Raw genomic sequence first — 14,342 nt, 5'->3', positions numbered from 1 at the left:
ATTTGTTAAATTAGTTAATATATGTTTGATTATTGTACAGGATACCTGCGAGAAAGTTGCAGTTTGGAGGTACCCTTATATCTCTTCCAATCCGAAGCGTAAATGTCCAGGTGAGTTTTATATACAAAAATAATAGAATATTATTCTACATGTAAAATAAGTAAAATTATTAGAAGTTAATAGTAGTGCAAATAAGTAAACAAAGAGTGAATTGGGTCGTCCTAAATTGTGTGTTATGAGAACTCTTTACACATAAAGTTAAATAAAAATAATTTATATTTTGTAATTTAGACTGGAGAACTCTTTAGACGTAAAATTAGTTAAAAAGAGGACCAAGCTAGTATATTTTTAAAATTTTTTCTTGGATAAAAGTCATTAACAATCATTATTTATTATTTAGTAAATTGTTTGGATAATTATTATTGTTGTTGGTGAATTGTATCTGATTTTTTATACTCTCGCAACCTGTTGCTACAGAGTATAATAGTTATGTTCACCTAACGGTTGTTTTTATCACCTAAAACTAATCGAGTTAGATATAGGGTTATATATATATAAATGATCAGGATGAAGAGAAAAGTTGAAATCCGGGTGACTGTCTGTCCGTCCGTGCAAGCTGTAACTTGAGTAAAAATTGAGATATCTGAAACTTGGTAGACATGTTTCTTGGTACCGTGAGACGGTTGGTATTGCAGGTGGGCGTAATCGGACCACTGCCACGCCCACAAAACGCCAGTAATCAAAAACAAATAAATTGCCATAACTAAGCTTCGCAATAAGATACAAGACTGTTATTTGGTACACAGGATCACATTAGGGAGGGGCATCTGCAGTTAATTTTTTTTTTTAAGTGGGCGTGGTCTCGCCTCTAATAGGTTTAATGTGCATATCTCTCTCTGGAATCGTCTATCACTGGAAGCAAATGTTTTTAGCACTTCTATTGACGGTGTGCAAATAGCTGAAATCGGGTGGCGACGGTTGGTATTGCAGATGGGCGTAATCAGACCACTGCCACGCCCACAAAACGCCATTAATCAAAAACAAATAAATTGCCATAGCTAAGCTCCGCAATAAGATACAAGACTGTTATTTGGTACACAGGATCACATTAGGGAGGGGCATCTGCAGTTAATTTTTTTTTTTAAAGTGGGCGTGGTCCCGCCTCTAATAGGTTTAATGTGCATATCTCTCTCTGGAATTGTCTATCACTGGAAGCAAATGTTTTTAGCACTTCTATTGACGGTGTGCAAATAGCTGAAATCGGGTGGCTACTCCGCCCACTCCCCATATAACGGTACTGCTAAAAACTACTAAAAGCGCGATAAATCAAGCACTAAACACGCCAGAGACATTAAATTTTATCTCTGGAATAGTATGAGATGACTTTATTGGAACCGCGTTCAAAATTAGACAGTGGGCGTGGCACAGCCCACTTTTAGGTAAAAACCCATATCTTGAGATCTGCTTAACCGATTTCAACCAAATTCGGTGCATAACGTTCTTTTCATGTTTCCATGTCATAGTGCAAAAATTTAAATTTTTTATTTATAATATTAAATTTATTATTAATCAAATTATATTTGATTATTTATATTAATAAATATTCTTATAATGGAATATATAACTTATATAAAAATAATTTATTAATTACTTTAGTAATTAGTTTTTTTTAGGGGAGTTTCGGGGTTTTTTGTTGGAGCTTTAGGAAGATAAATTTTTGAAAGTTGGGAACACTAGAAGTTTCACAACAGCAAGTTCTGTAGACGTCGAAAGGAGACAGCATACTTAGAAGTTTCGAGAAGTTGTGAAATATTTGTTTAGCTGTTATTTCGTGCGATAAACCAAAAGTGTTGAGTGCTTCTGTGTAATAACAATTTTTATTTTATTAAAAATAAATAAATAACAAAGGAGTTTTAAAATATAATATACGTAAGTTATTATAAAGTTTAAAATAAAATTATATTTTTAGTAAATTTTCATTATTATTTAGGCATTTTTAAATTCCAAAAGATTCATGAACTGGAGAAAAGCATACAGCAGAGCTTTTGAGAGTAGCAAGCATGGAATTAAGTAAACATTTCTTTTCATAATTTATTATTTAAATATATTTTTGTTACACTCTTTTTTTATATTTTTGTAAATTGTTATAACTAATTTTAATGAAAAGTTTTGAATTTATTAAAGAACTAAAAATTATATTATCTACTGCGCAAAATAATTTTTCATTTGTACTAGATTTACAGTCATAACTGACAAATTGCAGCTATGATAGCGTTTCAGTCATAACTGACACTTTTCAGCTAGTTTTTATTACATATTCAAATATTTTTCGATTATTAAAATTCTTAAAGATTAAATTTACATGGTTTTGTGTAAATTATTATTTATTGTATCAATTGTCTCTACTTTTATCAAGAATATTTATGAAGTATTTGTGTAAAATCTATATATTTCGTGCTACCGGGTGATGTCAAAAGTGATTTCAACGGCCATGTTTTAAACCTTAAGATTTTTAAAAACTTAATTTAGTTTTTCTAAGTAAGTGATTTATAATATTCATAAGTGAAAAGTGAATATTTATTGATTATTCAAGGAGACAGTCGGAGTATGTAAAATATCATGTATGTGTATAATAATATCAATTTGTTAAATTAGTTAATATATGTTTGATTATTGTACAGGATACCTGCGAGAAAGTTGCAGTTTGGAGGTACCCTTATATCTCTTCCAATCCGAAGCGTAAATGTCCAGGTGAGTTTTATATACAAAAATAATAGAATATTATTCTACATGTATAAATAAGTAAAATTATTAGAAGTTAATAGTAGTGCAAATAAGTAAACAAAGAGTGAATTGGGTCGTCCTAAATTGTGTGTTATAAGAACTCTTTACACATAAAGTTAAATAAAAATAATTTATATTTTGTAATTTAGACTGAAGAACTCTTTAGACGTAAAATTAGTTAAAAAGAGGACCAAGCTAGTATATTTTTAAAATTTTTTCTTGGATAAAAGTCATTAACAATCATTATTTATTATTTAGTAAATTTTTTGGATAATTATTATTGTTGTTGGTGAATTGTATCTGATTTTTTATACTCTCGCAACCTGTTGCTACAGAGTATAATAGTTTTGTTCACCTAACGGTTGTTTTTATCACCTAAAACTAATCGAGTTAGATATAGGGTTATATATATATAAATGATCAGGATGAAGAGACAAGTTGAAATCCGGGTGACTGTCTGTCCGTCCGTGCAAGCTGTAACTTGAGTAAAAATTGAGATATCTGAAACTTGGTAGACATGTTTCTTGGTACCGTGAGACGGTTGGTATTGCAGGTGGGCGTAATCGTACCACTTCCACGCCCACAAAACGCCATTAATCAAAAACAAATAAATTGCCATAACTAAGCTTCGCAATAAGATACAAGACTGTTATTTGGTACACAGGATCACATTAGGGAGGGGCATCTGCAGTTAATTTTTTTTTTTTAAGTGGGCGTGGTCCCGCCTCTAATAGGTTTAATGTGCATATCTCTCTCTGGAATCGTCTATCACTGGAAGCAAATGTTTTTAGCACTTCTATTGACGGTGTGCAAATAGCTGAAATCGGGTGGCTACTCCGCCCACTACCCATATAACGGTACTGCTAAAAACTACTAAAAGCGCGATAAATCAAGCACTAAACACGCCAGAGACATTAAATTTTATCTCTGGAATAGTATGAGATGACTTTATTGGAACCGCGTTCAAAATTAGACAGTGGGCGTGGCACAGCCCACTTTTAGGTGAAAACCCATATCTTGAGATCTGCTTAACCGATTTCAACCAAATTCGGTGCATAACGTTCTTTTCATGTTTCCATGTCATAGTGCAAAAATTTAAATTTTTTATTTATAATATTAAATTTATTATTAATCAAATTATATTTGATTATTTATATTAATAAATATTCTTATAATGGAATATATAACTTATATAAAAATAATTTATTAATTACTTTAGTAATTAGTTTTTTTTAGGGGAGTTTCGGGGTTTTTTGTTGGAGCTTTAGGAAGATAAATTTTTGAAAGTTGGGAACACTAGAAGTTTCACAACAGCAAGTTCTGTAGACGTCGAAAGGAGACAGCATACTTAGAAGTTTCGAGAAGTTGTGAAATATTTGTTTAGCTGTTATTTCGTGCGATAAACCAAAAGTGTTGAGTGCTTCTGTGTAATAACAATTTTTATTTTATTAAAAATAAATAAATAACAAAGGAGTTTTAAAATATAATATACGTAAGTTATTATTAAGTTTAAAATAAAATTATATTTTTAGTTAATTTTCATTATTATTTAGGCATTTTTAAATTCCAAAAGATTCATGAACTGGAGAAAAGCATACAGCAGAGCTTTTGAGAGTAGCAAGCATGGAATTAAGTAAACATTTCTTTTCATAATTTATTATTTAAATATATTTTTGTTACACTCTTTTTTTATATTTTTGTAAATTGTTATAACTAATTTTAATGAAAAGTTTTGAATTTATTAAAGAACTAAAAATTATATTATCTTCTGCGCAAAATAATTTTTCATTTGTACTAGATTTACAGTCATAACTGACAAATTGCAGCTATGATAGCGTTTCAGTCATAACTGACAATTTTCAGCTAGTTTTTATTACATATTCAAATATTTTTCGATTATTAAAATTCTTAAAGATTAAATTTACATGGTTTTGTGTAAATTATTATTTATTGTATCAATTGTCTCTACTTTTATCAAGAATATTTATGAAGTATTTGTGTAAAATCTATATATTTCGTGCTACCGGGTGATGTCAAAAGTGATTTCAACGGCCATGTTTTAAACCTTAAGATTTTTAAAAACTTAATTTAGTTTTTCTAAGTAAGTGATTTATAATATTCATAAGTGAAAAGTGAATATTTATTGATTATTCAAGGAGACAGTCGGAGTATGTAAAATATCATGTATGTGTATAATAATATCAATTTGTTAAATTAGTTAATATATGTTTGATTATTGTACAGGATACCTGCGAGAAAGTTGCAGTTTGGAGGTACCCTTATATCTCTTCCAATCCGAAGCGTAAATGTCCAGGTGAGTTTTATATACAAAAATAATAGAATATTATTCTACATGTATAAATAAGTAAAATTATTAGAAGTTAATAGTAGTGCAAATAAGTAAACAAAGAGTGAATTGGGTCGTCCTAAATTGTGTGTTATGAGAACTCTTTACACATAAAGTTAAATAAAAATAATTTATATTTTGTAATTTAGACTGGAGAACTCTTTAGACGTAAAATTAGTTAAAAAGAGGACCAAGCTAGTATATTTTTAAAATTTTTTCTTGGATAAAAGTCATTAACAATCATTATTTATTATTTAGTAAATTGTTTGGATAATTATTATTGTTGTTGGTGAATTGTATCTGATTTTTTATACTCTCGCAACCTGTTGCTACAGAGTATAATAGTTTTGTTCACCTAACGGTTGTTTTTATCACCTAAAACTAATCGAGTTAGATATAGGGTTATATATATATAAATGATCAGGATGAAGAGACAAGTTGAAATCCGGGTGACTGTCTGTCCGTCCGTGCAAGCTGTAACTTGAGTAAAAATTGAGATATCTGAAACTTGGTAGACATGTTTCTTGGTACCGTGAGACGGTTGGTATTGCAGGTGGGCGTAATCGTACCACTTCCACGCCCACAAAACGCCATTAATCAAAAACAAATAAATTGCCATAACTAAGCTTCGCAATAAGATACAAGACTGTTATTTGGTACACAGGATCACATTAGGGAGGGGCATCTGCAGTTAATTTTTTTTTTAAGTGGGCGTGGTCCCGCCTCTAATAGGTTTAATGTGCATATCTCTCTCTGGAATCGTCTATCACTGGAAGCAAATGTTTTTAGCACTTCTATTGACGGTGTGCAAATAGCTGAAATCGGGTGGCTACTCCGCCCACTCCCCATATAACGGTACTGCTAAAAACTACTAAAAGCGCGATAAATCAAGCACTAAACACGCCAGAGACATTAAATTTTATCTCTGGAATAGTATGAGATGACTTTATTGGAACCGCGTTCAAAATTAGACAGTGGGCGTGGCACAGCCCACTTTTAGGTGAAAACCCATATCTTGAGATCTGCTTAACCGATTTCAACCAAATTCGGTGCATAACGTTCTTTTCATGTTTCCATGTCATAGTGCAAAAATTTAAATTTTTTATTTATAATATTAAATTTATTATTAATCAAATTATATTTGATTATTTATATTAATAAATATTCTTATAATGGAATATATAACTTATATAAAAATAATTTATTAATTACTTTAGTAATTAGTTTTTTTTAGGGGAGTTTCGGGGTTTTTTGTTGGAGCTTTAGGAAGATAAATTTTTGAAAGTTGGGAACACTAGAAGTTTCACAACAGCAAGTTCTGTAGACGTCGAAAGGAGACAGCATACTTAGAAGTTTCGAGAAGTTGTGAAATATTTGTTTAGCTGTTATTTCGTGCGATAAACCAAAAGTGTTGAGTGCTTCTGTGTAATAACAATTTTTATTTTATTAAAAATAAATAAATAACAAAGGAGTTTTAAAATATAATATACGTAAGTTATTATTAAGTTTAAAATAAAATTATATTTTTAGTTAATTTTCATTATTATTTAGGCATTTTTAAATTCCAAAAGATTCATGAACTGGAGAAAAGCATACAGCAGAGCTTTTGAGAGTAGCAAGCATGGAATTAAGTAAACATTTCTTTTCATAATTTATTATTTAAATATATTTTTGTTACACTCTTTTTTTATATTTTTGTAAATTGTTATTACTAATTTTAATGAAAAGTTTTGAATTTATTAAAGAACTAAAAATTATATTATCTACTGCGCAAAATAATTTTTCATTTGTACTAGATTTACAGTCATAACTGACAAATTGCAGCTATGATAGCGTTTCAGTCATAACTGACAATTTTCAGCTAGTTTTTATTACATATTCAAATATTTTTCGATTATTAAAATTCTTAAAGATTAAATTTACATGGTTTTGTGTAAATTATTATTTATTGTATCAATTGTCTCTACTTTTATCAAGAATATTTATGAAGTATTTGTGTAAAATCTATATATTTCGTGCTACCGGGTGATGTCAAAAGTGATTTCAACGGCCATGTTTTAAACCTTAAGATTTTTAAAAACTTAATTTAGTTTTTCTAAGTAAGTGATTTATAATATTCATAAGTGAAAAGTGAATATTTATTGATTATTCAAGGAGACAGTCGGAGTATGTAAAATATCATGTATGTGTATAATAATATCAATTTGTTAAATTAGTTAATATATGTTTGATTATTGTACAGGATACCTGCGAGAAAGTTGCAGTTTGGAGGTACCCTTATATCTCTTCCAATCCGAAGCGTAAATGTCCAGGTGAGTTTTATATACAAAAATAATAGAATATTATTCTACATGTATAAATAAGTAAAATTATTAGAAGTTAATAGTAGTGCAAATAAGTAAACAAAGAGTGAATTGGGTCGTCCTAAATTGTGTGTTATGAGAACTCTTTACACATAAAGTTAAATAAAAATAATTTATATTTTGTAATTTAGACTGGAGAACTCTTTAGACGTAAAATTAGTTAAAAAGAGGACCAAGCTAGTATATTTTTAAAATTTTTTCTTGGAAAAAAGTCATTAACAATCATTATTTATTATTTAGTAAATTGTTTGGATAATTATTATTGTTGTTGGTGAATTGTATCTGATTTTTTATACTCTCGCAACCTGTTGCTACAGAGTATAATAGTTTTGTTCACCTAACGGTTGTTTTTATCACCTAAAACTAATCGAGTTAGATATAGGGTTATATATATATAAATGATCAGGATGAAGAGACAAGTTGAAATCCGGGTGACTGTCTGTCCGTCCGTGCAAGCTGTAACTTGAGTAAAAATTGAGATATCTGAAACTTGGTAGACATGTTTCTTGGTACCGTGAGACGGTTGGTATTGCAGGTGGGCGTAATCGTACCACTGCCACGCCCACAAAACGCCATTAATCAAAAACAAATAAATTGCCATAACTAAGCTTCGCAATAAGATACAAGACTGTTATTTGGGACACAGGATCACATTAGGGAGGGGCATCTGCAGTTAATTTTTTTTTTTAAGTGGGCGTGGTCTCGCCTCTAATAGGTTTAATGTGCATATCTCTCTCTGGAATCGTCTATCACTGGAAGCAAATGTTTTTAGCACTTCTATTGACGGTGTGCAAATAGCTGAAATCGGGTGGCGACGGTTGGTATTGCAGATGGGCGTAATCAGACCACTGCCACGCCCACAAAACGCCATTAATCAAAAACAAATAAATTGCCATAGCTAAGCTCCGCAATAAGATACAAGACTGTTATTTGGTACACAGGATCACATTAGGGAGGGGCATCTGCAGTTAATTTTTTTTTTTAAGTGGGCGTGGTCCCGCCTCTAATAGGTTTAATGTGCATATCTCTCTCTGGAATCGTCTATCACTGGAAGCAAATGTTTTTAGCACTTCTATTGACGGTGTGCAAATAGCTGAAATCGGGTGGCTACTCCGCCCACTCCCCATATAACGGTACTGCTAAAAACTACTAAAAGCGCGATAAATCAAGCACTAAACACGCCAGAGACATTAAATTTTATCTCTGGAATAGTATGAGATGACTTTATTGGAACCGCGTTCAAAATTAGACAGTGGGCGTGGCACAGCCCACTTTTAGGTAAAAACCCATATCTTGAGATCTGCTTAACCGATTTCAACCAAATTCGGTGCATAACGTTCTCTTCATGTTTCCATGTCATAGTGCAAAAATTTAAATTTTTTATTTATAATATTAAATTTATTATTAATCAAATTATATTTGATTATTTATATTAATAAATATTCTTATAATGGAATATATAACTTATATAAAAATAATTTATTAATTACTTTAGTAATTAGTTTTTTTTAGGGGAGTTTCGGGGTTTTTTGTTGGAGCTTTAGGAAGATAAATTTTTGAAAGTTGGGAACACTAGAAGGTTCACAACAGCAAGTTCTGTAGACGTCGAAAGGAGACAGCATACATAGAAGTTTCGAGAAGTTGTGAAATATTTGTTTAGCTGTTATTTCGTGCGATAAACCAAAAGTGTTGAGTGCTTCTGTGTAATAACAATTTTTGTTTTATTAAAAATAAATAAATAACAAAGGAGTTTTAAAATATAATATACGTAAGTTATTATTAAGTTTAAAATAAAATTATATTTTTAGTTAATTTTCATTATTATTTAGGCATTTTTAAATTCCAAAAGATTCATGAACTGGAGAAAAGCATACAGCAGAGCTTTTGAGAGTAGCAAGCATGGAATTAAGTAAACATTTCTTTTCATAATTTATTATTTAAATATATTTTTGTTACACTCTTTTTTTATATTTTTGTAAATTGTTATAACTAATTTTAATGAAAAGTTTTGAATTTATTAAAGAAATAAAAATTATATTATCTACTGCGCAAAATAATTTTTCATTTGTGACAGATTTACAGTCATAACTGACAAATTGCAGCTATGATAGCGTTTCAGTCATAACTGACAATTTTCAGCTAGTTTTTATTACATATTCAAATATTTTTCGATTATTAAAATTCTTAAAGATTAAATTTACATGGTTTTGTGTAAATTATTATTTATTGTATCAATTGTCTCTACTTTTATCAAGAATATTTATGAAGTATTTGTGTAAAATCTATATTTCGTGCTACCGGGTGATGTCAAAAGTGATTTCAACGGCCATGTTTTAAACCTTAAGATTTTTAAAAACTTAATTTAGTTTTTCTAAGTAAGTGATTTATAATATTCATAAGTGAAAAGTGAATATTCATTGATTATTCAAGGAGACAGTCGGAGTATGTAAAATATCATGTATGTGTATAATAATATCAATTTGTTAAATTAGTTAATATATGTTTGATTATTGTACAGGATACCTGCGAGAAAGTTGCAGTTTGGAGGTACCCTTATATCTCTTCCAATCCGAAGCGTAAATGTCCAGGTGAGTTTTATATACAAATTTAATAGAATATTATTCTACATGTATAAATAAGTAAAATTATTAGAAGTTAATAGTAGTGCAAATAAGTAAACAAAGAGTGAATTGGGTCGTCCTAAATTGTGTGTTATGAGAACTCTTTACACATAAAGTTAAATAAAAATAATTTATATTTTGTAATTTAGACTGGAGAACTCTTTAGACGTAAAATTAGTTAAAAAGAGGACCAAGCTAGTATATTTTTAAAATTTTTTCTTGGATAAAAGTCATTAAATATCATTATTTATTATTTAGTAAATTGTTTGGATAATTATTATTGTTGTTGGTGAATTGTATCTGATTTTTTATACTCTCGCAACCTGTTGCTACAGAGTATAATAGTTTTGTTCACCTAACGGTTGTTTTTATCACCTAAAACTAATCGAGTTAGATATAGGGTTATATATATATAAATGATCAGGATGAAGAGACAAGTTGAAATCCGGGTGACTGTCTGTCCGTCCGTGCAAGCTGTAACTTAAGTAAAAATTGAGATATCTGAAACTTGGTAGACATGTTTCTTGGTACCGTGAGACGGTTGGTATTGCAGGTGGGCGTAATCGGACCACTGCCACGCCCACAAAACGCCATTAATCAAAAACAAATAAATTGCCATAACTAAGCTTCGCAATAAGATACAAGACTGTTATTTGGTACACAGGATCACATTAGGGAGGGGCATCTGCAGTTCATTTTTTTTTTTAAGTGGGCGTGGTCCCGCCTCTAATAGGTTTAATGTGCATATCTCTCTCTGGAATCGTCTATCACTGGAAGCAAATGTTTTTAGCACTTCTATTGACGGTGTGCAAATAGCTGAAATCGGGTGGCTACTCCGCCCACTCCCCATATAACGGTACTGCTAAAAACTACTAAAAGCGCGATAAATCAAGCACTAAACACGCCAGAGACATTAAATTTTATCTCTGGAATAGTATGAGATGACTTTATTGGAACCGCGTTCAAAATTAGACAGTGGGCGTGGCACAGCCCACTTTTAGGTGAAAACCCATATCTTGAGATCTGCTTAACCGACCAAATTCGGTGCATAACGTTCTTTTCATGTTTCCATGTCATAGTGCAAAAATCGGCGAAATCGGAGTACAACCACACCTACTTCCCATATAACACCATTTTAAATTCCATCTGATTCTTTCACTTTCCACTATGCAAATCAGGCAACAATGACTGTATCGGGATAAAACTTTGCGTGAATAATGCGATTAAAGTATGCCACCTTGTGGCCAAAAATTGTCTAAATCGAATAAAAACTGTTTAAGCCCCTAAGTACTAAATATGTGGACCCCAGTGCCTATAGTTGACCTTCTACCGAAAATATCAGTAAATCCACAAAGAAATCTCAAACGAGTATACTATTTGACTTTGCGAGAGTATAAAATGTTCGGTTACTTCCGAAATTAGCCCTTCCTTACTTGTTTATATATATTTTCGTTTTTGTTGAAATTAATACAAGTATATTGTTTTGAATTATACCTGATTTAATATGGTTTTTGTTTAAATTATTTGAAGTTTATTATTTCGACTTATATTGTTAATGTAATTACTAACTATATAATTTATAAGCTGTGTAAATTTCTTAGAACACAGCTGATCCTTTTGCTACTTGTGGCAGAGAACGTAAATGAATGGAGTAGGCGCAAGTGTTAAATGAAATCTTTTTGTGTACTAATTTGTAATTCCAAATGAGGGAACATCGAAAAATATAACTTCGAAAAAGAAAAATACACCACACAATGTGCGAAATGCTATAAATAGACACAACGATTATTCCTAAATGAAAAATCGTTTCGGATACCTATTTAGATTTATGTGTTCAATTTCTATGATATGAAAAAATGTATAATCATGAAAAATCTTCTGAATTAAAAAGCTGTATTACCGGTAAAAACTCCAGAATTCATAATAAAATAAACATTTAATATGCAATTTTTCCATCTTTTGTATGTGCGTTGCGTGAGCAATTGCTTATTGAACAAAGGGTAATAATAAAACTATGGCTAAGGCGGTCGCGGTTCTACTTTTGTGGTGGCTAAGGTCGTAAGCGTGAAGGTGTTCTCGAATAATACAACTCATGAAACTTAAATTATATGTAGTTTTTTATTTTATTAATTGGAATCTAAGCATATCTCAATTATATTACTTTATTAGAATTTTTTACTTGCTGAGATAATTAAAATATTTCAAGGAAATATGTTCATATGTTTAGCTTTATTGAATATTTCCTTATTATGCGCATTTACACAAATGTGATACATTTTCACACATACATTCTTAAATACACGTACGCTGATCTTGCTTCTTCTAGCCCCGCACAAACAATGACTTTTGTCTACACTTTTTGTTTTTTGCAAGTTGAACGATCGCTGGCAAGAAGGGGGTTGGGGCGCACTGCCACATAATTATTTCAGATAGTTTTTATTAATCGAATTTATTTTAAAAACGATTGTAGATATGAATTTATTTGTATTTATATTTTTACGTATATATTAATTATATTACGAAAATAAGTCATTAACGCATTAGTACTTTTCAATACAAATTAAGCAACATATTAATATATTATGAATCCTTCCTTGTCACGCCTCTGTGGATGGTGGCAAGCCAACGAAATAACGGCGAGTTCGCGCGGACATTGTGTTGTTGCAAAAAAAAATTACGACTTTGTCGACAAATAAGTAGAAAATCAATGAAATTATGGTATTAAGTAAACATACAAAATCACTATATGGAGTGTGATTAGAACTCATACAAGTAATAAAGGATTTCATATGAATGGCAATTTTACATAAATTTTATAATTTAAAACCATACGTGGTATAATATATGAAAATCAAAAAAGAAAAATATTAAATCGGCAATGACCCAAGTTGCCATTTTTCTATTCTGGAGTGAACATCCGAAAATTCTTCAACTTCTGACTTTTAGTATCACCATGAAGAAGCAACTTTTGGCAACTTGTAGAATACGCGCGTTGTTATGAATGAATTTGTTGTTATTTGAATTTGTGTTTGTGCATACTTTTGTGAATGAATGCGTAGATATACCTATGAATGAATTTGTTCTTGTTGTAATTATGAATATATGCCATATGACGTGTGTACATACAATACAAACAGACAGTGGCAATTCACGTATTTATGTATGGATTTCTATTTTTGGCTGCTTTGTGTAAACGAAGTGAACACTAACTGGTGGTCAATTAAATGCAAATAAATTAATTTTTATTATTTATATTTTATTATTTTTATATTATTTAATTAAAATAATAATAAAATATACTTATAGGTATTTCTTAATGTAAATAAAAATCTGGAATGGAAAAATAGAAAACACTGAAAATAAAAAAGCAAATGTATATAAGTAATTTTGTTATTTTATAAAATAGGCTAATGTGCAATAAAACTAGAAAACCTACACTACAACTAAAACTAATTATAACTAATTTCTACATACCTATTCTAAACCTTCTAAACTACACCTGGAAAAAAATGAAGAAGAGCTGAAAACAGAAGAACATCTAAATGTGGAAGAAAAGTTAAGAAAATATTAAGTTAAGAGAAGTTTTTGGTATATAGAGTATCCAGTAGTCCTTCAGCTTATCAAACTTTGCCGAAGTGTTTCGCCAAATAGGACACTTGAACGGGTTCTTGCTGTTGAGTACCTTACAATAAAGCTCATCGAACAAGTCGTTCATGCGTTTTACCAACATTTGTGTCGCTTTGGCGCTTTTCGATATATATGCATCCGTGCCCAATAATCACTGCCTGAATGCCATGTCGATGCCAGCTGCTACTGAATTGCTGAGCACCTGTGTAGCTCTAGAAATGCTCATTTTCTCGAAGTTATTGGGATATATGTGGGAGGATGTCAACTTCGGACATATTTTAAAATTATGACTTACACTATCGATTACATACAGCTTCCTTATAACCTTGAAGCTGGCTATGCCATCGATAGTTTTTAAGTCGTGCTTTAATAAATTATTCCTAACTGACTTAATCAAATGGTAATAGTCATATAGGCAATGAACTTTTTTGTCATTGATTATAAAATATGGTAATAATTTTTTAATATTTAAATTTCCATATAATCGGGCATTCACCGGACCTTGATCACAAATGATAGCTTTTACATTGAGTCCTATTATTTCCAAGACTTCAATGTTTTTCTTCAATATTACATCTAAATCGACTGCGGACAGCCCTC

General features: G+C 30.5%; 1 long non-coding RNA gene across 1 annotated transcript in view; it reads left to right on the top strand.

Moving 5' to 3' along the window:
• Positions 1–9,806: 9,806 nt before the first annotated feature.
• LOC138857216 (uncharacterized) overlaps positions 9,807–14,342 on the top strand; it is a 112,287-nt gene continuing 107,751 nt past the window's right edge. Inside the window, exon 1 of the long non-coding RNA XR_011396262.1 lies at positions 9,807–10,082. This is a non-coding gene — a long non-coding RNA (uncharacterized lncRNA). The remainder of the gene's footprint in view (positions 10,083–14,342) is intronic.

This window comes from Bactrocera oleae, chromosome 4, assembly GCF_042242935.1.
Source record: "Bactrocera oleae isolate idBacOlea1 chromosome 4, idBacOlea1, whole genome shotgun sequence".
Taxonomy (NCBI): Eukaryota; Metazoa; Arthropoda; class Insecta; order Diptera; family Tephritidae; genus Bactrocera; species Bactrocera oleae.
The sequence above is the reverse complement of the archived record's forward strand: the minus strand, read 5'-3'. Positions and strand labels throughout refer to the sequence as shown.